General features: G+C 32.8%; 1 protein-coding gene and 1 long non-coding RNA gene across 2 annotated transcripts in view; both read right to left on the bottom strand.

Annotated features, from left to right (window-relative positions):
* Positions 1-26928, bottom strand: part of LOC135215580 (small ribosomal subunit protein uS17m-like) — a 222445-nt gene that overhangs the window by 189299 nt on the left and 6218 nt on the right. The window lies entirely within an intron of this gene.
* Positions 1416-20426, bottom strand: LOC135215138 (uncharacterized). The gene is made up of 4 exons (XR_010314597.1): positions 20281-20426; positions 16694-16834; positions 1642-1799; positions 1416-1512 (listed from the first exon to the last, which is right to left on the bottom strand). It is a non-coding gene; the product is annotated as an uncharacterized LOC135215138 (long non-coding RNA).

The following is a 26928-nucleotide window of genomic DNA, read 5'->3' as shown; positions in this document are numbered from 1 at the left end:
GTCCTCCATAGCCGTCTAGGTATGGGCATTTACCATAGATTTCATAGTTGTGACATACCTTGGGATGTTGTAGTAACATCTTTCACCAAAACTGCAATTCCCTCTTTTGAAAAGGGTGCAGACTGTCTTTCTTTTCTATCTCTTTCCATCAGTATGCAGATCTGGTAAAGCCTCTTCGGGATTTTGTTTTGTGTTGTCACGTCATAATTCATTTCTTCGTATGTATGCTGCCTGATTGCCTCATATGTAGTATCTATGAGTATCTCTGCATCCATACTCTTGTCTTGCTCTTTGTTATCATTATTTTTTTTCTGTCATTTCAGTTTTGTTTTCTTCTCTTCCATTTTCCATCTTCTACTATTTGCACATTAAGTCTTTATTTAATAACATTGTCTATCCATGAGAGACATGTTGAGCAAAATACTCTGGTATCCTTACTCGTATTTTGCATGGCTTCAGCACATTGTGGATGAGAGAGAGAGAGAGAGAGAGAGAGAGAGCGAGAGAGAGAGAGAGAGAGAGACTCACTCTCTCTCATAATAGGACAAGATTTACCAAGTTCATTGAATATGACATTAAAAATTTATTACTTCCAGGCAGACCATAGTAAATAATTAGGCAAATGAAATTCCACATTTTCATTCAAGTTATTACATACAGGGAAAAATATCTGGCGGTGACACACATACGGCATCGTTAACAAGTCTAGGGCACCGTAAGATGGACTGTGACATCCGTAGACTTTGAATTTCAACTAGCGTCAGGCCCCCGGAAAGGAACTCCTGCCGTTAACCGAGGGCTGCCTGTACACAAGTACATTTACTTTTTGCCCAACAGAACAGAGGTATTTGCACTCCCATCTACTTTTACCATTTAATCCTTCAAGTACATTTTTGCACTGAGAAAAGTATGGTCAATGATATAAAGAAGTGGATGAGATATGTGCAGAATTTAGATAACTTTCAGCTATTTAGTGTTCAAGACAGTGAAAGGAGTTGGAGTAGTTGGACAAGATCAAATGATACGTAAAATATATGAAATGAAAGTCAACAATCTACAGATGCAACTGTTTTGAAAGAAGTCAAGGAATATCGTAGCTACCTGTTATGCAAATACAGAATAAAAAAGATTTTTGTCAAAATATTAATTGGTAAATAGTGACAATATAAAGTGTGCTCCAGTAATTACTTGGGGGTTAAAAAAAAAAAGAGATGAAAACAGTATAAGAGAGAAATTCATTTGGAACATTAAAAAATCTAGTCAAAATAATATTTTGCAAAATATGGAATACTGACTTTCCACCTCACTTGGAACACTAAATAAAATACGTAATTCTGGTATATAACTATCAAATTATAAAAACACCATACAGTAAATCTTTCTTTACTTTACCTTGATTGGAACATTCATTTCCAGGGTTCACCACCTAGTTTGCAGTTCATTTGTATGGCAATTTTTGTTGCCACTGACATCAATCGCTGCTTTTTTAAAGAGCGTCCTACTCAGAACACACTGAAACAATTTAAAATAACTCTAAGAATATCTTCAACTATGGCACAAAGATGAACAACATCTTACAATGTACTAAGTTTTATTAAAGAATCTATTTACAATTCCAGCATTAAAATAGACCATACTTACTTGACTTGGGACACCCATCTTGACAGTCAAATGCCTCTTGATGGCACTGTATCTATCCAACCTATTATTGGGTAAAATGACGAGAACTAGCTGGAATCCTGATAAATCATTCAAAACTCCAACAAACTCTGGGAGTGCTATCACCACGAAGGCAAATGCTGAAAATCAATTTTCACATTAGTTGTAAAAAATGTTGAAATGTCAACAGTGAGTTACTAGAGGCTTAGTCTTTACAGATTATTTTTGTGGCATACAACAGCAGCTTCTTTTGGAGCATCATAAGCGACATACAGTCAGCCCTCAGTTAGCGTTTTTATTGGTTAGCAACATTTCAGTTTTCGGCGCTCGTTCAATATATTCATAACGGGGTTTTACTCTTTGTAGTTTTTAGTACCATTGTCTGGTTGTCGGTGGGTTAGGCTAAGTGCCAGAACATTTCATAAAATACAAAAAATTAATATGCATATTTTCCTTGGCCGTTTTAAAAGTTAATTCTTTACTTCCACAGCAGCTAAAAAAAAAAAAACCTGGCGAGCAACCTGGGGTGTATGTGGGACAATTATTGAGTTACCCCTCTGAGCCCTGTAACAATTTTTTTTGTCTCCCCAATAATTTCTTTTTATAAATTTGAGATTCTCATTGGTTATTCCCTATCAAAACTTTGAACTCTCATATTTCATGTCGGTTTAAAAATTTCTGAAAAAATTTTTTGGATTTGATTTTGTGCTTATTGCATAGCTGTATTTTGTGAGATTTTGATTTAGAAACTCATTTTGATTACGTATCGAATAGTATGGATATTTATTAAAAAAAAAAAAAAACAAAAAAAAAAAAAAAAAAAAAAAAAAACAAAAAAAAAAAAAAAAAAAAAAAAAAAAAAAAAAAAAAAAAAAAATCAAATACTAAGTTGGCAACAGGTCCTCAAAATTAATGAAAACCATAATTTGGGTCCTCAAAATTTAATGAAAACCATAATTTGGCTCTATCTGGATCTGGAGAGAGAGAGAGAGAGAGAGAGAGAGAGAGAGGAGAGAGAGAATCGAGCATTGTGCTGCAAATACCTGAGGGGGATATTGACTAACTGTGAACTCAAGAGTCTGTAGTCCAATTTGAGTATTTACTAAGTGTAAATGCGAGCCAAACGAGGTGTTTCTGTTTTTGTAGCTGGGTTACCAGCCTAATCTTTCTAGAGACAACTCTGTTGTACCCTAAACTCTTGATCTGAATCACAGCTTAATCAAACACGTAGCAGTCGAGGTTTTGCTCCTTCAGTTCTGGTGGACGTTAGTCTGGTTTACCCTCCATGTAACACATTTCAACTCCCCCTTATAGCAAGAAATGATAGTTTACAAGGTCTCCCCATGGAGATACCAGGATGGGATTTCAACTCCACCCCACCCTCCCGCCTCCCGTCTTTCCTCCTATCACCATAAGGGGTGTAGGTGGTGGTGGATGGTCTTTGGAGGCATATGATCATGTTTGGTCAAGTGAGCTGAGTTCCCAGTTAGTTAATTTCCCCCTAGGCACTTGTAGCATGACGCCAGAAATGCTCTTTTTTTCCAGATAAAGCCTAAAAATTTTTTCCATTAAATTTGAGTACTTCAGTTGGCTGTTCCAATATTTTTGTAAAAAATTATTTTTGCAAATAGAGAAGTATCCATATCATTCGATATCGGAATTATAATCTCAATAAATAAGGTATGCAAAAAAAACTATGAAATTAGAGAGAGAGAGAGAGAGAGAGAGAATCGGACGATATATGAAAAGGAGTTCAAAGTTTTGAAAAGGATTAACCATTGAGAATCTCAAGTAAATCAAAAAAATATTGGAGAGATGAACAAATCGTTTCAGGGCTCAAGAGGGTTATCTTAATTTTTTCCGTATACACAAAGTTACCTGGGACATTTTTTTTTTTTTTTTTTTTTTGGAATTTCTGTGTAGCTTACAATTTATTTTAACTTGAAATTTAGTAGTTGTCAATAATGTGTATAGATTATAGGAAAAATACAACTTGGACTTTTTCACAATGAAAAATTTATGCACTCTAGTTAAAAATAATTTTTTTTTATTTTCTTAGAAATTTTTTTCATAGTTAACCTGAACAAAATAACTTTTTTTTTGTGGGTGTAAACCAAAGATGTGTTTCATATTATATTCCCAAATATTAAATATCCCGGTTTTCTTTTGTTTAGGCAGACATCTCAACTCGCAGAAAATTGGAGAACGCAGGCCTGGGGGAGACTTCTGCCCATAGATCTTTAGAAATCTAGTTGCTTCTGTTCCTAACCGGCTGAAGGTGGTCATTCTCCACAACAGGACATACAAAGTACTACAGGATTGCTTGGTGAGTACCCTGATGCAATATAGTTTTGTTTTTTCCACTTTTTAGATTTGTGATTTTTTTCCTGGCGTCATGTGTCGAGGCCTCGAGGCAGTAATTCTTTCTGGCCAGTATAATACAACACAATCAAGTATTGTGCAATGTGTAAGTTTTAAACTATAAGAAAAAGCATCAACCACATATACTCGCGAATCATGCGACTTTTGAAGCCCTAATTTTGGAGCGGACTTTAAGGGGGTCGCATCTTACATGAGATGTAAAACTTTCGAGTATGTAATAATCATATATTTGTATCATTATGATAAAATACAAACATAACTGATATGCATCTTTTCCATGGATATTTTAAAATTTAATGTTTTATTTCACATCAATCCAATATATTTATTTTCTTTTTACTATTTATTTGTAATATAAAATACAAAGCAATCATGCTTTGGTTTGAAAATCAGCTGAATGGCGATTGCGAGTAAGTTTGCCTTGCTATGTTGAACTCAAATCAGAGCGACTTTCTTGCTTCTAGGTAGCGCAAATTAATCTCAAGATACTCTATTTATATGATACAAGGTTTACTTACATTGTACAAAATGTTTTCAAGTGGAAATATCACTTGAAAACGTATAGTTTGTGAACTAAATTTAGTTATTTTTTCGTTAGTAGATGACGCTGAGGGCATGTTTATTGCGTAAACAAAAATCAACAGATTCCATTCAATATTTTCACTTTACCTCATCAGAATACTAAGAGCTTACATATTTATCTTTTACTGGAGTGAAAACAGTAAAATGTGTTCTTTTCATGCCAAATGGTTTTGATTAAAACACATTTCTCTCATTTTTTTTATAGTCGAGTTTGAAGGTACTATACCGAGGTTTGCGAGTTTCATCCATATAATACTTTTATCGTGGATTGGCAACAAAGATATAACTACAGTAAACTTAAGCTATCAACATAACCGTAGACAAAATTGAGAGCAAATAATTTTGATAAAAACTTCAGGTCTTGAAAGAACACGTGTTATGTCATGTAACGGTTAAGGTTCGTACTATGATGAAATTAAGTGAAAAATAGCGAACGGAATCACGTAATATTTTTACACAAACATGCCCACAATGCAATCTGTATATATATATATATATATATATAATATATATATATATATATATATATTTAATTTATATATATATATATAGTTAAAAAAAATATAAAAAAAAAAAAAACTTCGGTTCACGAGACGTATTTAATTCATATTTCGACTTGAAAACACGTAGTAAAATGACAAATCACCTTGTCTTATATAAGTAAAGTATCTAGATATTTTACACTAATAGAAAGAAGAAAGGCAATTCGCTCTGAATTGTGTTAAATACAGAGAAATAAACTTGTATTCACCATCAGCTGATTTCTAATTCAAAACACTGACCGCTTTATTAGTCTTTTATGATATAATAATATGAGAATAAGTACATACAACATTATTGGATACTGTAATGTATAACTTAACTGAATTATCATAAGCCAGTGTGCATTGAACCTAGAGAATTAGCTTTAATTAATAATTACTGTCATATATGTATAAAGTATGCTGCATAGTGCAGGCTAGGCTACCCCTATGTGTAAAGATGGTACTGATTACCCAAGTAGGATAGGCTCGTATAATATTCTTACGTCAGAATCGATTTGTGACTGGTTGGTCATAACCAATTGTGGTAGTAAGTTGACTACTACCTGTAATGTTAAGATATATCAGTCCTCTTCTCCTTAACATCATTTGTAACATAACCATGGTAATATTTTACTATTGTAAAATGGTTGAAATGCAAACAAAAAGACTTATCGGATTGGTTGTTCATAGCAAATCAGCTGTTTCTGGCTTTATGCATTTTCCAAACAAGTAAATCATTACTACCGTTACTTCTTTTAGCTTTCACTTTTTAAAGTTTAACTAGAAGATGGTATAGATTAAGAGATGGAGGAAAAGCAGTTAGCCAATAACTAAGCCTAACTTAAAAAAAAAAAAAAAAAAAAAAAAAAAAAAAGGAGGACGAAAAGAGGTTAGCCCATTGTTATTTGGTCTCGTAAACTCAAATCACATATGTGAGATACGTGATAAAATAATTTTTTAAGGGTGAAAATTTGGGGGTCGCATGATATGCAAGATTGAGTTACATGAGTATATACGGTAAATTACATCTCTTCTACCAACCAGGTGTAAAGGCAATGAAGATATTGATAGTACTCTATCAGCATAGATTTCGATACTGCAAACAATATTGAATGCAATTGGCGTACAATGAATATGCTTATAGTCTGTAATATATGTTTTTTACTTTTTTCAAACTGTCCTTTTCTCAAGAAAATATATATGTTTAGGCTTAAAGACTTTTTCAGTTTAAGAATTATGGACTGAGATCGCACACCTGTAACAAAGTGAGAACTCGCTCATCCTAATGTCTAGTTATGGTAAGTACCCACGATAAATGCTGTAATTACAGCTGCTTTGTTACAGTATAAAAGTTGTATCACTAGTGATTCACTTAAATAACCTACAGTTTTTACCATTATTTTACAGATGTTTTGGTTTAGTGTCGATAGTTGTGACTGTAGCTAACTACTAATAGCACAACTACCGACACTTCATGGGTTACCTATCATTAAAAATCTCAGCAGGATTTTTAGGTTGTCACAGAATGCCTCGTGCTTAATAGTTTTCAATAACCTCTTAAGTTCAATCGTGGTTCTTAACCGTTTTCCTCACCAGATGGACATGGGAACAACACAAATAAGCGGCGACTAACCAAACCACTTCTGTTTACAAAACTCACGATTCATATGGTCACATTCCAGATTTTTGTTTGAGCTCAGATGAAAAATTTACTCAAAATTGTGTTAAAGTCTGCTTATTTAGAGTTCTAGTATGGGTCTCTACTGTATACGTAGGCTAGGTTTATGGTAAACAATATAACAGTGTTCACTAGGCTACTCTTGTTAGTGCTTTTCAATTTCTCTTTGTACTAAATTACCATGAGTCAATTTTCATTGAACCTACAGAATTACCCCGATTTTAAAAATTACTATACCACATATGTACAGGCAGTCCCTGGGTTACGACGGGGGTTCCGTTCTTAAGACACGTCGTAACCCGAAAATCGTCGTAAGCCGGAACGACCTTGTTGAAAACATGTCCACAGGGAAAATTTAACTAATTTGCAATTTTTCTTAGGGCCGTATCTCTAAAATTATCACAAATTTACTTTTTTCATGTGCAACACTGTGTACAGGCGGCCCTCGGTTAGCGGCAGGGGTTCCGTTCCTGGCCACCGACGCCAAGCGATTTTCGACGCCGAGCGATTTTAAAGCCTACGGCCGCCGCACACCTTCTTTCAAAACTCTAGCCCAGTCAAAGGCGCCGTAATCCCACAACGGCGCAATAAAAAAAATTATATTTATGCAGTATAGTACTATAGAATTTACTGTACAGTACATGTGGGTGTCTAGAGTATGTAAAGATATAATAAAGTTTATACAGTGTACAGGTTACGATCATTAGTCTTACGATAGTCCCGATTTTATGAGAGATCAAATTACAATGGCCTAACTTTTTCCATCTTCTAGTTACATAAGTTCAATGACAGCAAAAGAGAATGATGAAAGTATGGTTTTAACGTTATACTCGTTGCGTGAACGTGTACAGCCATGAACAACCGAACGAGAAACTTTTTTTTTTTTTTTTGTTTTTTTTTTTTTTTTTCCTAAGTACAACCGAACTGGATAACATCTGTTTGGCTTGTATTTCGATCATCGTACTACAGTGCAACATTACCGTATTTGTTATAAATGGCGTTATGTATAGAATAGAACTGAGATATCTAATGTATAACTTTATTTGCTATAGATCAGAGATCAATATAGATTAAAGTCAATCGGGAAATATACCGTTAAATTTAAACCTAGTTATAACTGAAGCTGAGAAAACTGTTCATGCTGCTAATGACTATTATCGTACATCGGCAAACAAGGATAAAACTGCAGTAAACGTCTGCCATCACACACAACTGTAGATAAAATTAACGTAAAGTTCGTATTACGATGATATAAAGGATTATTGCGAATGGAATCACGTAATTTTTACGCAATAAACATGCTGCCAACGTAATCTTGTTAACTGAAAAAAAAACAGTAGTTCACATTCACAACGAGACATATTCAATAAATATTTCCACCTAAAACACGCTGAATAAGGAAAAATAACTTTGTCTCATATAAGTCAAGTATATAGATCTTCGTTTATGCTAACTAGAAGCAAGAGCATTCGCTCAGAATTGCGTTTATGGTGAAACAAAACTCGTATTCATCAGCTGATTTCAAACCACACAACATTGGCCGCTCCGCGGAATACGGGCTTAAGTTTGCATTAGTATTTTAAAATACAATAATGAGAATACATACAATATTCTTGGATCAGTGAAATAATTTATAAATTTTTAAAGGATTTATGAAAAGATACATAATTATAAAATAACACAATGCATTTTTCGGAACTGGCGGACAAGACGAACATGAAAAACCATCCCCTGACAATGAGGAGCGTAGTTACAAAGGCTGCCTAATTTGTATCTTATTTCTGTACAAAAATGAAAATACCTTTACCATAATATATTTTCATACACGTTTTAAACATAAAAGCATAATCATTTGAAAAATCAACACATCGATCGCTAAATTTGCACTTTTTTTTTAACTTGATATTTTCGGAAGAGCGGCAGGCAAACGGCGGCATACAAGAAACAAACTTGACAAAAACATTGTAGTCGATAACTTGAAGGGGAGTTTCAAAAGCTGCCTTTTTATCATATTTCTGCACAGAAATAAAAATACCCTATTTAAAAGTAATACATTTTCATACACATTTTAAACATAAAAGCATAAAAACAATTTAAAAATCGACACATCGATCGCTAAATTTGCACTCTTTTCAACTCGATATTTTCGGAAGAGCAGCAGACGGCGGCATACAAGAACGAACTTGAAAAAAACATCGTAGTCGATAACTTGAAGGGGAGTTTCAAAGCTGCCTTTTTATCATATTTCTGCACAGAAATAAAAATACCCTATTCGTAACTACATTTTCATACAAATTTTAAAAATAAAAGCATAAACATTTATAAAATCGACACATCGATCGCTAATTTTGCACTTTTTTTAAAAAAAAAAATCGATATTTCGGAAGAGCGGCAGGCGGGGGCGCTTACGAAAAAGAACATGAAAAAACATCGTATTTGATAACGTGAAGGGCAGTTTCCAAAAGCTGCCTTTGTATCATATTTCTGTACAGAAATAAAATGCCTTTCACATAATACATTTTCATACACATTTTAAACAACAGCATGAACATTATAAATCGACACATCCATAGCTACATTTGCACTTATGTAACTATATTTTCGGCATAGAACGCGTCAGAGGCATATATTTTACCCTAATACTACGTAATAACTGCCATAAAATTTGTTAATATAATTTGCATAACCTTTATGGTCTGAACGGCATTTCTACAAATGTATGAACTCGTTAGACAACGGCGCTAGCGGCGCTGTTAACTGAAATTTGTGCCATAAAGATACCTTTAAAATTCCTTATTTTTTAATGGATATTTTTGACAACCGCCGTAAAACCGATTCGCCGTTGAGTGATTGCGCCGTTAACCGCGGGCTGCCTGTATTCACAAATTACTGTATATTTTCATTAAAATACAAGAGAGAGAGAGAGAGAGAGAGAGAGAGAGAGAGAGAGGAGAGAGAGAGAGAGAGAGAGAGGAGAGAGAAGAGAGAGAGAGAATTACATAAAACCATTAAATTCGTTGACCATTGTATGGCATTGTTACTTTCCAGCTGAGTGTCACTGGAGTTATAAGGTAGGGAAATTGATATAGAAAAAGACGAAGGAAAGATTTTTCTTTTGAAATTAGTTATCGTATTATTACTACTCCTATATTATATTAATATTATTATTTGAAAATATATAAACATGTGCATCTACCATAAAAATTCTCTCATCTCAGTAAGAAAGAGGAATTATCCTTACAAGTGAAATGGAAAGGTCATTTTCATCTCTTTAAAATACGACCATTATGAATTTTGTAATTAAAGTTTTATTATTATTATTATTATTATTATTAAATAACTGAAATTATCAATAAACATTTTTACATACTAGTGTAAGTGTTTACATAATAAAAAATATGGAATGTTAGTTCTCATATGATATAAGACTAAAAAAACTAAAGAGGTCAACCAGATTGCTTGCAGGAATGTGATCAGGACTATATACGCTAAAGATGATGTATACAATAAAAGTAGGCTAAGATACATCCGTCACCTGTAGTCATTCAATTGTTTATAAACTTTAGTTCAAGCTCCCTGCTTGAGACAACTACCGCGACCTATAATTCAAACAGCCTACATGATCTGTAGCGTGTCTCATTATGATCGTATGTTCGTATGAAATAACTATGTCATCTGATTGTATGTTCATATGTTCGAGCTACTGTCTGTTCCTTTATGACTGGTAACCGAGATGTAGAACGGGGCAGAATAGAGTTAGCTATCGTCATTAGAAGACCTGTACCTCTTTACCTAAGCTTTATCATGTAGAGATAGAATTAGCCATCATCATTGGCAGAAACGATCAAGCTATCGTCATTAGAAGACTTGTACAATCCTACTTGATCTTCACCATGTAAATTCAGAGAATATAAGTATTTTTGTACTTCGTGGTTTCTACTAGAACCTAACCTCATCACCGAATCATCATGAGTTTAACACATCGTCGTCATAATCAAAGAAGATAATACGGACTTCGTAAGTGATCTACAAACCCCAAGACACTCCCATGAATATGGAAGTGCAATACCAACCGACTTAGCGTAAGATTATCGCAAGTCTAACATTACCTCATAGGCGCCTTATTATACAAGGCAACAGCCCTAAAACTAGTACCATAAAAATTCTTTCACCTTGCAAGAGAGAGAGAGAGAGAGAGAGAGAGAGATAGAGAGAGAGAGAGAGAGAGAGAATCTCTCTCTGTTCTCTCAAAGAATACTTATAACGCTTCCAGCGAAAGAGAGGGAGGGAGTTACCCCTATGACACATCATCTTGTGTGGCAAAAGAGAGAGAGAGAGAGAGAGAGAGAGAGAGAGAGAGAGAGAGAGAGAGAGAGAGAGAGAGAGAGAGAGAGAGAGAACCTTAATTAAAAGTGACATGGATAGATTAGTAGTGTATTTCTTTAAAATACTATCACATATGAATTTTGTAATTACAGTTATTATTATTATTATTTGAAAGTATTAAACACAAATAGTAGGTACAAGTACATAAATAATCTCGAGTCTCAGTAATATGAGAGAGAGAGAGAGAGAGAGAGAGCGAGAGATGAGAGAGAGAGAGAGAGATGAGAGAGAGAGAGAGAGAGTAGAGAGAGAGAGAGGGGGGGGGGGGTGGGAAGAAAGGGAATTTCATGAGCACTTGATTGCAAACACAGCAGCTCTTCCCCCTCCTGGCTGTCACAGAACTTGATATATCTGACAGTTTAGTACCTTGGAGTTAGAGAAAGAAGACTGGGATTTCCTTCATTCTTCCATAATTTTTTAAATTTATAACCTAAAATCTTACTAATTCCTATGGTATTTTATTTCTTTAATGAATTGATATTATTGCTGTATAAATTAATATTAATATTTGAAAATAGTAAATTATTATTTATCATAACAAAAAACATACATCTTGTAGGAGAGAGAGAGAGAGAGAGAGAGAGAGAGAGAGATAGCGAGAGAGCGAGAGAGAATGATTATTTTTATGTGATATCATTTCAACTTATTAAACTTACTAACACAGTATTAATCAAAATTAATATTGAAAATTAGTAAATCATTTTGTATTATAAAAATGCATTTAGTCATGAAAAACATCAAAATACCACTAATTAGTGATTATTTTTGTCTGGAAAAACATACAAAAAGAGAGAGAGAGAGAGAGAGAGAGAGGAGAGAGAGAGAGAATCTATGGTTTTTATATCCAAGTCTAAGTAGAGTATAAAATGGATTCTTTAAGTGAAATAATGTTTCAATGAATTTTATTTTTTGCTGTTTTGTATTAAAGGATATGTATAACTGTTTGAGAATGCATTCCTTATCCTTGACTATGGTTACCATACAGTTTAATAGCGTAAATTCATTTATGGCCCTTCGCTCAGAAACTAGTTCTGCGTATGAGGTATCGTTAAAAAGCATAAAAACCATCGTAACCTTGGAATTTGCGTTGTAATCTAACCAGAAACTTAGTTTTTGTTAATTATGTATACTGGAAACAAGCAATTATTTTTCTATTATTTGCGCTTTTGGACTGTTATAAACTGCGCATCCCAAGCTAGTGTATTCGTTCGCTCGGAAACTAGTTCCGCATATGAGGCATCACTAAAAAAAATTTAAAAAATAAGACATAAAAAGTGTTGAAAATCATCATAACCTCAAAATTTTTGTTGTGATCTAACCAAAAACTTATTTTTATTAATATACTGTGCTAAACTATAAAGGATTCTTATCATAGTATGCGTTTTTTAAAAGCGTCGTTAACTCGGAGCGTCGGCGTCATAACCTCGGAACAAGCGTCGTAAAACAGGGCGGATTTTTTCGATGAATATTTAAGAAAAAGCGTGGTAACCTCGCAACGTCGTAAGCCGGGGACCGCCTGTATGAATATACTGTGCAATGTAGGCTAGGATATATTCGAGATACGATTTTTGACCATGATGGTTTTTTTGGAATCTAACCCATTGGTAAGTCTAACTCATTGGTAAGCAAGAGAATATCTGTACTAAAATTGACTGTCTTGGTTTATACTTTATAATATTGAGTCATATGTACCTTTAGAAGCAATTCATTCAGTAGCTATATCTCTGGACACCAGTAAGAGAAAGCTAAAGCTACTTTAAACTGAATAATTATGTGATACCAATTAAGATAGGCTATTAACTGCTTTAATTAAAAGGATGTTTGTATGCTAAAAGCTATGCCAGTTAGCTACATGGTCACAGCTCACACCACAGCCTCTTCAATGTAAGTTTCTGTATATTCCCTATTATGCATGTCCCCGTGCATAATCAGGAACATAAATACGCAGTTCTAATAATTTAATTATCATAATTATAATACTGCATCACTCCGAGCTATAACACTATGGTAACTATAGTAAGATAAGAGTAGTTCACCGAGATAATGGATGAAAGCATCTCAGCCGACTCTGCTAGAAACAATACGATAAATCATTAAACCAATTATGAATAATTTCAAACAGAAATAAACCCGAGCCCCAAGAGTCGTCTTTTAGCAACTTCCAATAAAACTGTACAGGCAGTCCCTGGTTATTGGTAAGAGTTCCATTTGGCAGGGTGCCGATAACCGAAACGCCATTAACCGAAACTTCTGCCATTTATGGTGCTTATGGCACCATAACTCCATTATCAGCACTTTATGGCGCACACAACCAAAACTTGGCTCTTGTTGCGCCATAAATTGACAATTTTATGGTGCTAGACAATAAGCCATAAAACCAGATCGCCATTCACAGAGACTACCTGTATTATATAAAGAAACATTACCCGTAGTAACACAATAGTTTTTTTTTTTTTTTTAATTATAAACTGCAGGACAGTAAAAGCTTCAGCATAATTTTCATAGTTAAAAGCAATGTAAAATAATACAAAGTAACAATACATTTTACTTATCTGTACAATTAACAGAAAATATTTGAGTAAAATAAAAATAAAAAATTACTGTGTATACTCATGATTTTATCATGGAAATCATGTACTGACCTCTTTCCCTCCATCTGTTTATCGTATCTTGCTAAGAACAACAGAACCGCATTTCAACCATCATAAGATAGTAAACAATTACCGTGGTTGTTATAAATGACGTTAAGGGGGCCGGCCGGCGGCTAATGCCGTTTTTTAATGACAGGACTTTGACATTCATACCACTTAATAAGGGACTTGGGACATCTCCAAAACGCATATGATTTTCGCCTCTGACCTTCGGTTTTTGTGACGCCAGGGCAAATTTATCCCGAAAATAATCCATTTTTCCAAATTCTATCTCCTCCTTTGATATTTAATATTTGACCTGGGATTACTACCATATATAGACCTGATGTCGACCTCCAATTAAATGGTTTTTTTTTCAGTCTCTTTTTTTTTGCTAGATATGAATTTTCAATTATGGTAAAAAAAATAACCCTATAAATCACGAGAAAAAATTGATAAAAGACGAAACAAAAATTGGAAAAAAGGGCTCTATTTGAATGTTCTATAATATCTTTCTTAGTTATATACCAAATTCCCAATGTTATAGCTTTAAAACTAAGTGAGGAGATAGATTTTGAAGGTCAATAGTATAGTTTTGAGATACGGGCGTTCAAAGTTTTCCTTCGTATTTCTATAAAGACAATGTTAATAAATATTGATTATTTTCAATGTATATTTCTTTTTTGTGTATTAATAAACCAAAACTATTTTATTTATCATAATTCAATCATAAATGATGATCCCTTTGCTCATATATCGTAGCCTGGGGCACTGCTTGAGGCAAGATGGGGCACTCCTTCCTACGTAACCCCCCTCTCCCCCCTTCACTAACTCTGCTTATTACAGCGAATTTTCTTCTGTAGTTAGCAAGATGTTTTCCTTGTATTTTCCTCTTTGGCATGATGACATTCTTGCCGAAACAAACAAACGTAAATGCAAAAGAATGTCAGAGGTGAAACTCGAAGGTGTGTACTCTTTTTACAAAGACAATCTAATATATCATGATTATTATGAATTTCATATTCCATTTTGGGTTGGGTATTAAAAAACCAAAACTATGTTATTTATCATAAATGAAGATCTCTTTGCTCAAAGATCGTAGCCTTGGGCACAGCTGACTTGTGCTGTCAGGCAAGAAGGGGCGTTACTAGGAAACCCTCCCTCTCTCTTCACTAACTACACGTATATTATGATATTCTGTAATAATACTTGAGCGATTTTTCCTCGTCTGTATGTTAGCGAGATGTTTTCCTAGTCTTTTCCTCATTGGCATGATGAACTTCTTGCCGAAACATACAAAAAACATACATAAAGCAAGCGAATGTCACGAGGTGAAACTAGAACGTGTAATCTACTTAAAGTCATGGTCCAACTGATTCATGATTGAACCAGAGAGGCAGATACTATCTTCTGCGAGCCACGAATCTCTACAGATTGCCATTTCTCACAATTTCTTTGCCAATAATTATCAAAATTTACGATAACAGAAGAAATATTGCATTTTCTTGTACGGATGAATGTTTTAGGCTTATTGAGTTATGTTTACTAATTACCCTGTAACTACGAAAGTAAGAGGAATTTTGACGAAATATTTTGTATACGTATTCTCAATTGCCATATGAAGCTCCATGAATTTTTTCATGACTGCATTTTTCGCCCTATACACCATATATAGGGGGTCCGGCTAACCCCCTTAAATAGAATAGAACATATGTATATTTTTTACACTATTCTATTTACTATAGAGAAAAGATTGGCAAGAAAACATACCTACATATATGAATACTAATTCAGCTGCAAGTTGTAGATGAAGCAGAGAAAATATTCAAGCTGCATAGTATATAGCTATAAATTATTGCATATTGGCAACATGGATTAAGCTCTTGTAAACTTCAATATGCCATCAAACTTGACCGCGTAAAATAAAACTGAAGAGAAAAGTATTTTCATCAAAGCTACTGACCATTAACAGAACACATTTCAGTTATTATTCACGCTGATAAAAGATAAAATACAAAAAGCTCATAGGATGAAATTAAGAGAAAATATCAAACAATCTCTCGGTAAAACTTTTTAAAAAATTGACCCAAGGATCTTTAAAAAAATAAAAATTAAATTAAATTAAAAAAAAAATAAAAAAATAAATAAATAAATATAGTTCACAAGGAGACCTATACTTAAAAGTCATATTCTGACTTAAAAACTGAACCAAATTTAGTACAAAAAATAAACTTACCTCATAATCACCCTCAGCCAATTTCCAAACCAAAACATTGATCACGTCTGAATTTTATAATACAATACAATATTATTGGATATAGTGAAGTAAAACATAACTTTTTAAAAGAGCCATGGAAAAGATGCATATTTATGTTTTTCAATATGATACTGATGGTGAGTATTACATATTTTGCACTAGATCTGGAGGCAAAAAACTCTCAAATTGATATTTTCATTTTGCACAATTATATCCAGAAGTACAATATACCAAGGTCTGTTATCTCGGTGCACTACTGTATAATCCAACAATCACACTGAAATCATAAAGAAGATAATAAGCCCCATGAAAACCAATTTAAAAAACTGTACGGAAACTCCAAGATTTCTACATAAAAGAACACTTCAACTGTTTCTTATTTGTTATTTCGAAGCCGTGATATTTCAAAACCTAAGAAATGAAAATCTCAAGGAACCCATTTTGACATAAGTCACATTCTTAAAACTAGGTGAATACACACATTTAAGAACTTGATGGCTGAATCACCTGAAAACTAGCACACAAATCTTATGCAATATCATGTGGTATTATCACTTTAATACCAAATGACCAAAACATACAGTACTGTACTTACTTTCTTGGAGACGCAATTGACATGCCCATAGGTGGCCCAACACGCTGAAGTGTTGTGCTTAGCTCTCTAGCATCCTCATTAGATCTTGATGTGAAGACCATAGCCCAATTTTTCAAGTTATGGCAGAATGTAACTTCAAGCCTGAAGACATAAGTTAATATTTGTAATAAACAAACATTTTTAACATAAAACAAAATTAATATTTGTAACAGAGTAGTGGAACCTCAGTTTTTGTACATAATCTGTTCCAGAACCTCCCACGAAAAACGAAACAATAATTGCCATAAGGAATAATGTAAATACAATTAATGTGTTCCAGACCCCCCAAAATATTAGGGAAATAAAGAGTTTTCCATGCAGAAAACAATAAATATAAATGACTAATGAAAATGAATAAATGAACATTTAACATCACTCTTTCCTATATGGAAAACACTTTACTGAGTAATAGTTTGTTTTGAACATCTGAGATACAAAGCCAAAGTTATCAAGTGTGATTTCCTGTCTAAGACTGTGACTCTGGGATAGTTTTATATGGTTGGAAACTGTAGGTAGATGGTGTGTGTACATTATGCTTGCCATTGGTTGTGGCTATATGCCTTATATTGCCATTTGGTCCAATTTCCTTTGAATGACAATTTCTCAGTTTTTGCATTTTTGTTTTGCATTTTTCATCAACAATGGCCATCAACTTACTTTGAATGAAATATAAACTTACTTCTAACGAAATTATAAAGTCATGTTGAGAGAGAGAGAGAGAGAGAGAGAGAGAGAGAGAGAGAGAGAATCATTTTACATAATTCCATAGATAATACAAGTTTATTCTATACAAAAAATTAGCCATTTCCTATTACATTTAGGTACCCATTGAATTAGTAAAATTTTGACAATTTTTGGCCAAACAACTTTTTTTTTTTTTTCTCCCTCTCTTTTCTGATTTTGACCTCTATGGGTACAACACCTTTTCTGGCAGTCAATATAAAATAGTAGTTTTAGGAAGGATTCCCTCAATTTTGTGTATAAAGCGTATTTTGTATTTTTTAAATATCTTCGTAAATTATTGCTTGAGAGAGAGAGAGAGAGAGAGAGAGAGAGAGAGAGCAGAGAGGAGAGAGAGAGAGAGAGGAGAGAGAGAGAGAGAGAGAGAGAGAGAGAGAGAGAGAGAGAGCAGAATAACATTTCAGACTTGGTGCAGATCTTTTTACATAATTCCGTTCTAGGATGATAGGAGTTTATTCTATAAAAAAAAATTAGCCACTTTCTATTTCCTCTAAGTAGAAAAATTTTTTAAGAAAGATTCTCTCAATTTTTGTGTACATAACAATATTTTGTATTTTTTGTAGGTAGTTTTGTAAATTATTTTTTTGTATATAATTAATTTTTAATATATTTGTAATAAATATTTAATTTGTAGAAGGGTATGATTTATTTTCTCTGTAGTGTTTGGCAATGGTGAAATTGATTTTAAGAATTTAAAATGCAGAGTTTTGAATTTTTCAGAAAACTTTTCTGGGCGCTCCAGAAACTTTTCTGGGCGCTCGGGTCAAGCTCGACCCCACAATTCTCTAAAGGGGGTTACCAAAATAGCAAAAGCTACCCAGAGTAAGGAGTTTCTGGGTCCCTGTCACACAACAAAACTGTCCACACATATTTGTTTCTGACATTTCTTTAAAATTTGCCTAAAATTAAATACGATATTGTCATTAAACATGTTGGAGACATGGACTGCAACTTCTTTATTGGGATAATTCTCCACAAGATTTCTCACATCATTCCACTTTGCAAACACTCTTAGTCTTAGTGCTTCGAAGTAAGCACATTATGTATGCCCATTAGTTTTCTGAATTTTTTCAAACTAGCCTCTCCTGGCCTTAAATTCGTTCGCTAACAGCAGCGCTTGTTGTAGGCATTTTCTCAGAATTCAGAATTTGGGATAGAGACTGTACCTGTAACAAAGTGAGAGCTCGCTCATCCTAATGTCTAATTAAGGTAATTATCCATGTTAATTTACAACTGTTTTGTTTACAGTATCACAGTTCCCATCACTAGTGATTCCCTTGAATTACCTACTATTCCTTAACATTATTAGGGGTTAGGCCTAACATTGAAATCTTGGCAGGATTCATGGTTTGCATTTTATACTTGGCATTAACACACTCAACATTTAGTGGGAGAATTTTTTAAGATTAAAATGTTGCCTTATACACCTGCATATACGGTAGTTTTAAATTAGCTTCACGAAATTACGTCATAATTCTACATACTTAGAGGGCTCATTATCAGGAAATGTTAAATAGAAGATGAAAATTGGAGCAAGGGAAGTTTAAGAAGCTGGATGCCAAAGTAGCAAAACTAAGGGAACATCAGAAAAATAAGCAAAACGCAATGAAGCTGGGGTAAAGTATCACCACAATTTAGCAATCAAGCAGAGTTGGTAACGAGCCGCTATAAAATAAACAGCACTAACAGTGATGAAATATGAGGCACTTTTTATATTCAGCTTGATTATGCATTAAAAAAACACTATTAAATATAACTTCAACCATCTACAGAAAAATTGAGTAAATGAAGTTGAAACCGAGTATGAAAAATAGTGGTACCTCGTTCAACATCTCTTTAGAACATTCCTTTTTCTTTTTCTTTTTAATGAAATTTTAGAAAACTGTCGTTTGTCAAACAACTGTTAGTACTTCAAACGACCTGCAGTACTTGTATTTGATGGCCTACCGCATCCTACAGGCAAAACTGTACTAACATGTTTTTTCTCTTTTACAATACAGTTTAATGATAACCACATGCAACAAAATAAAAGAATAAAGGATTTAATCTAAAATTTAGCATAAAAGATATACAAAATCCTAAATCGTCATGGTGACGTCAAATGCAGCTCGCTTCAGATTGAATGAGGGAGTATAGATATAGGTTTGGGGAGAGAGGAGAAAAATACCTAAAATATTACTGAATGTATGTAAAAAATCAGTAACAATTTTCACATAAAAAAATAAAGGGAAATTTCACAAAAAATTTAATAATGATAAAATATAAAAAAACAAATACAATTCAGTAGGCAAAAAATTTTCTTCAGCCAGTGTTTCGATGCGCTGAGTGAGACGGCATAGTTTAAAGATAACCATATTAAGCATAATAAATAAAAGAATAAAGCTTTTCACGAAAAATTTACCATTTTCATAATGATGAAAAAAATCATATGCTATTGTAGTGATGTACAGCGACTCGACATAGAGGAATGAGGCATTTTATATTTAAGAGGATTAATGAATGAATAATTTTATGTTATCATGCATCATTGATAACGTAATGCATTAATTGACCCCAACCCTGGTTATAGGTGTTTTAGTTTAAGGGATACAGGGTATTTGGCAGCTATAAGCCTTTTTAAAAATTTTACATTTTTACCAATTTTACATTTCCACAGTCAGTTCTGGAACCTATCCCGGCAGTAAAGTGGGGGAGCACTGTATGTTACAATTAACAGGAAACCAATCCTTCCCAGCATTATACAAGAAGTTTAGTCACATTAAAAATCAAGGCACTTAAAAAAATTAATTTCTATAATTGATACTTACTCCTAGTTTCCCGAGACCAATCTGAAGACTTTTGATCAAATGTGATAACTTTCTCTCCTTGACAAATGGTTTCTGGTGGAAGAATTCGTCCTTGGACCTGAACCAGGTCTGTTGCTATCTTCAACCCCCAATTTTGCATCTCATCTTTAATCTGAATTTTGGGATAACAATAAACATATGATAAGCAAATGGCATGATCTAATTGTAAAAGGCATCAAATGAAATCACCAAATCTAAAACAATATTCCACTTTAAAAATTTTATTTTCAAATTAATTTTAGATTTGAGTGAATGATATAAAAAATAAACTTTTTTATTAAATAAACAAATAACTGTAATGCATTGTTAAGAGTAAATTTTTTAAAATACCCTTGACACTGAAAATACAACAAACTCCATTCAAATGAGCCTAAACTTCATTAAAATAAAATAATAATAATAATAATACTAATACTAATAATAATACTAATAATAAATTCTTTGTTATCTTTCAATAGATAGTTAATATAGGGCTTCACTGAAACACTTGCGTAAATCCTTAAGCCATATAATACGTGAAAATGATAATTATAAAAGTTATACACTGGAGGAGCTTTGAACTTGGCGGGCTATGGCGTAGACTAATTGCAGTGATACCAGATACAGACAAATGAATAGCGCACCACAAAATGATATAAATGCTACATAATATTCCCTATGCTCCGATAAACATGAATAATTGCATTTACGTATTCCTAACACAACATGTATGCTAAATGTGCATTAGAAATATCCAGGTTACATATTAATAATAATCAATAATCATAACAATAAAGTAAATTAATTTGGATGAAATCCAATCAATAAAATAATAATCAATAATAAACTAATAAATAATAATAATAATAATAATTAAAATAATAATAATCTCTGTGGTGTAAACAATTAATGAATATTTCTCAATCATCAATAACCAACAATGATAACTTTACAGGAAAAATCTTCCCTATTGACCATTTTTAACCGAAATTATGCACACACACATTATGTAACTGATGTAGTAATACATTATGTTAAGCCTTCAATTAATATTCCACAACTATAGACATGATTCAGCAACAAATTCCTAACCCATTAAAAAAAAAAAAAAAAAAAAAAAAAAAAAAAAAAAAAAAAAAAAAAAAAAGAGGAGGGAGGAGGGATCGCACACACCATGGGAGAGGAATGGCAGTAAGGCTATGTAAGGGAATAATCGGAAAAGGGGATTGTTTTGGAACATGGGTTAAGCCGAGAAAATTGAGTGATTAAATAACCTCCAAATATTTTCCAACCACACTGCCCCAAATATGTCCATATCAAAAGACCGTACAAGGTGACTTCCACCTAGGAAACAAAGGCGAAATGAGCTAGTCTCGCCAGAGATAAGCCGCATTTTTGGCGTAGTATAGCATACTTTATAAGCAGCTTTATCATAGCATTATTTACAAAGCATATTTAAGTAAATTCATGCCACTTACAATCATTAAGGGAGGGTATTGAATATTAGGAAACTCTGTGAACAATGGCTTCAAGTTTTGCTATCTTTGTCATGCAAGAAGCATTACCCTCTTACGCCAAAACCCTAAAAATCAAAACCTCTCCCGTATGCCGTGGCCGGTTTGGAGTGAGCGTGGAAGCGGAAAAAATAATTTTTTCAAAAAATCACAGCGCGCTTAGTTTGAGATTAAGAGTTCATTTTTTACTCTTTTTTTTTGTCATTGCCTGAAGTTTTAGTATGCAACCATCAGAAATGAAAAATATTATCATTATCATATGTAAATAATGGGATATATGGTAGCGAAAAAAAAATTCATACATACAACTACTATCCGACTTACAACCACTCGTACTTACAACCTTACTTCAGACAGTTGACCACTGAGTTACTTGGCACTGCGCCATCTCATTAGAACTCTCATCACTCAGGCATGAGAACTCTCATCACTAAGGCAGCATCAGTTTGAGTTACCCTGCCCTATCTGCAGCATCATTTGGTATTAACTGTACTGTAGACTGAATTGCAAACCAATTTACATAAGAATCGACTTCTGACATGCATGCAAGAACCTAACCCCATTGTAACTCAATGCCTGATTGTACATAATATATACTATTACATAAATGATTAAAATGTATTAGTAGAAGTACATTATGATAAAAAGATTGAAATAATGATTGTACATTACATTACAGTACCAAGTAGGCACTTTTATATAGCAAATGGTTTGGATAGTATAGTATACCCTAGTATGATCGGGGCCACTTTCAAGGTTCGACTTACATCCATTCTGACTTACAACCAGTGGGTCGGAACCAAACTTGGTTGTAAGTAGGAAGGTACCTGTAATTGTATTTAAATCACGCTGTGCAAAAAACGGTCAAAGCTAATGATTTTTTTTTTTTTTGTATTGTACACTAAATTGCAATCATTTTGATATATAATACATTGTAAAACAATAAAAGCAACACCGGAAAAATATTATCACAAAATGATGTACGAATTCGTAACACGTAGACGTAAATTTTTTTTTTTTTTTTTTTTTTTTTTTTTCAAAAATTCACCGGTAAATCTAAAATATTGTTCTAGAGACTTCCAATTTGAATCAAAATGAAGACAAATGATTGAATATTACGATACTGTAAGAGTTTCAGATTAGAATTGCAGATTTCGACCATTTCGGACGAGTTAAAGTTGACCGAATGTCGAAATTTTTACATATATATTTTTTTATATGCACATATTTCGGAGATGGAAAGCTTCAACCTTCAATTATTTTTTATTGTATTCTTCATGAATTTGCGCACATTTTTGATATATGAAACTATAAAAAGGCTAATATGAAAAGGAGGCAAATATTAGGATAATGCGATGTAGCATTTTGGAGACTGCGGCCGCGAATCAGCGTGTGGGAGGGAAGTTAAAATATATTTTTCAAAAATTCACCATAAATCTAATATTGTTCTAGAGACTTCAAGTTTGTTTCCTAATGAAGATAAATGACTGAATATATCAACTAGGCCCGTAAGCGTTTTTAGCCTTACAATTGCGTTTTTAAAGTATTTCAGTAGTCAAATTTATTTCCGGCCGAAAACGTGGTTTTTTTTTTTCTATTTATCGTGACTTATATGCAAATATTTCAAAAAAAGAGAAAAGCTACAACCCTTCAATCATTTTTTATTTTTCGTTGTATCCTACATGAAATTGCACACATTTTCATATATAAAACTTTATGTAACAGCTAATTTTAATTGGTGCAAACATTTCGACAATCGCACAAAAAAAATTCTGATTTTTTCGGAAGAGTTACCGCGGTGGACGTAAGGAAAGTTTTGTTTTTTCATAAATTCACATAAATCTAAATATTGTGCTAGAGACTTCGAAGCCGTTGCAAAATGAAGGTAAATGATTGAATATTACTAGAATATAAGAGTTTTAGCTTACAATTGCGTTTTTCTACCATTTCGGTAGAGTCAAAGTTGACAGAAAGTTGAAATTTTTGCACTTAACGTTATTTATATGAAAATATCTCAAAACTGATAAAAGCTACAACCATGGGTTGTTTTTAGTTGTATTGTGCATGAAATTGCGCACATTTCCATATATAAAACTTTATTTAACAGCAAGTTTAAAATGGTGCAAACATTAGGACAATCACACGAAAAAATATATCGGAAGTTACCGCGCGAACTTAAGGAAAAAGTTTTTTCATAAATTCATCATAAATAAAAATATTGTGCTAGAGACTTCCAATTTGTTGCAAAATGAAGGCAATGATTGAATATTACTATAATATAAGTTTTAGCTTACAATTGCGTTTTTCGACCATTTCGGTAGAGTCAAAGTTGACAGAAGGTTGAAATTTTGGCACTTACATTATTTACATGAAAATATTTCAAACTGATAAAAGCTACAATCATGAGTATTTTTTTTTTTTTTTGTTTTTTTTTGTATTTTACATGAAATTGCACACATTTTCATATATAATACTTCATGTAAAGAATAATTTAAAATGGTGCAAAAATTATGTCAAAGTGACGAAAATAATTTTGTTTTGAGATGTGTCACTGATACTTTTTAGTACGATAAGAAAGAAATTCACGCTTGCGCGCCTGCGTAGCGATTGTAAACAAAACGCCTTGATCCGTGAACTTCCAGCATCCCCAAGGCGCGTGATTCAAAAGTTTTCGGCTGGTAGGCCTATAAGTATTTTTCCGCGAATTTAAAAAAAAAACTTGAGTCGAAGGTATGATACGTCCATTTGGCATACGGGAGACCATTTTGACTCGATGTTTTTAATACGTCCATTCGGAGCAATAGAAGGTTAAGCAACCTAGTGCTAAGACAACTAAAATGATTATGTATTGCCGTTCGTGCATAAAATGTGGTAACACAATTTTGAATTATCTGGCTGAAATTATCTTTAAAAACTAAATATATCTAAATTATTAAGATTTACATAATCCATCATCGGCGAGGGTGTCATCCAAAAAGCGTATCTGCATCCACATCCACAATTTAAATGATTGATATATGCAAATCCCATTTTGAGACAGTTGATTACATTTCTAGGTGTATATATGCATGAATATATAAGTATGTGTGTGTGTGTGTGTGTGTAAATTTTAGGTAATATAAATCAAGAGAAGGCACATTTTCTTATATAAAGAAAAATGGTTTTTAGTGCATAAATTAGCTTTCTAACTATAATACTTTCAGTTATTACAAAAAAGGTATAATTTTTTCCTTGCAAATTTTAGGAACTATAAATCATGAGAGACCATAGCTATTAATTTGATTATATTATAAATTTCTAGGCTATCTCTTATAAGACAAAATAGTTCTAGGGCAAATAGGGGTCATGTAAGTGGCAGTTCGATATTAAAAAATGCAATTTTTGTTTTCCATTTTCTCAAAACATACTTAATAAAATAATGCTTTAAATGACTGAACCAAATTCAATGAAATGTTTACAAGTCATATAGCATATATAAATTATATATATATATATATATATATATATATTATATATATAATATATATAAATATATATATATATATATATATATATATATACATTATATATACATACACTACATACATTACATACATATACATACATATACACACATACATACACACACCAATACATACACACACACACACACACACACCATATATATATATATATATATATAGTATATATATATATATATATATATATATATATATATATATATATATATACACACATACATACATACATGCACACACACACACACACGTATATACATATATACGTATATACATATATACATATACACATATATACATATACACACATATATATATATATATACATATATAAATCACATATACATATACACCATATATTACACATACACACATTACAACATACACAATTACACATATTACACACAATATATATATATACATATATACACATACATCATATACATATATATATATATATATATATATATATATATATATATATATATATATATATATATATATATATACAGGCGGCCCTCGCTTAGCGGCAGGGGTTCCGTTCCTGGCCACCGACGCCCAAGCGATTTTCGACGCCGAGCGATTTTAAAGCCTACGGCTGCCGCACCACCTTCTTTCGAAACTCTAGAACAGTCAAAGGCGCCGTAATCCCACAACGGCGCAATAAAAAAAATTATATTTATGCAGTATAGTACTATAGAATTTACTGTACAGTACACGTGGGTGTCTAGAGTATGTAAAGATAATAAGTTTATACAGTGTACAGGTAGCTGTAGTGTTCAGGTTACGATCATTAGTCTCAAGATAGTTCGATTTTATGAGAGATCCAAATTACAATGGCCTAACTTTATCCATCTTTCTAGTTACATAAGTTCAATAACAGCAAAAGAGAATGATGAAAGTATGGTTTTAACGTTATACTCGTTGCGTGAACGTGTACAGCCATGAATAACCGAACGAGAAAACTACTTTTTTTTTTTTTTTCCTAAGTACAACCGAACGGGATAACATCTGTTTGGCTTGTATTTCGATCATCGTACTACAGTGCAACATTACCGTATTTGTTCATAAATGGTGTTATGTATAGAATAGAACTGAGATATCTTAATGTAATAACTTTATTCGCTATAGATCAGAGATCAATGTAGATTAAAAGATCAATCGGGAAATATACCATTAAATTTAAAAAACCTAGTTATAACTGAGCTGAGAAAACTGTTCAAGCTGCTAATGACTATTATTGTACATCGGCAACAAGGATAAAAACTGCAGTAAACGTCTGCCATCACACACAACTGTAGATAAAATTGGGATAAAATAATTTTAATCAAAACTACTGTGCTTGAAAGAACACATTTTACTGTTGGTTTCACGCCGATATAAGATAAATAACGTAAAGTTCGTATTACGATGATATAAAGGATTACGTATTGCGAACGGAATCACAACGAGACATATTCAATAAATATTCCGCCTAAAAACACGCTGTATATGGAAAAATAACTTTGTCTCATATAAGTCAAGTATATAGATATTCGTTTATGCTAACTAGAAGCAAGAGCATTCGCTCAGAATTGCGTTATAGTGAAACAGACTTG

This window comes from Macrobrachium nipponense, chromosome 5 (genome assembly GCF_015104395.2).
Source record: "Macrobrachium nipponense isolate FS-2020 chromosome 5, ASM1510439v2, whole genome shotgun sequence".
NCBI classification, from domain to species: Eukaryota; Metazoa; Arthropoda; class Malacostraca; order Decapoda; family Palaemonidae; genus Macrobrachium; species Macrobrachium nipponense.
The sequence above is the reverse complement of the archived record's forward strand: the minus strand, read 5'-3'. Positions and strand labels throughout refer to the sequence as shown.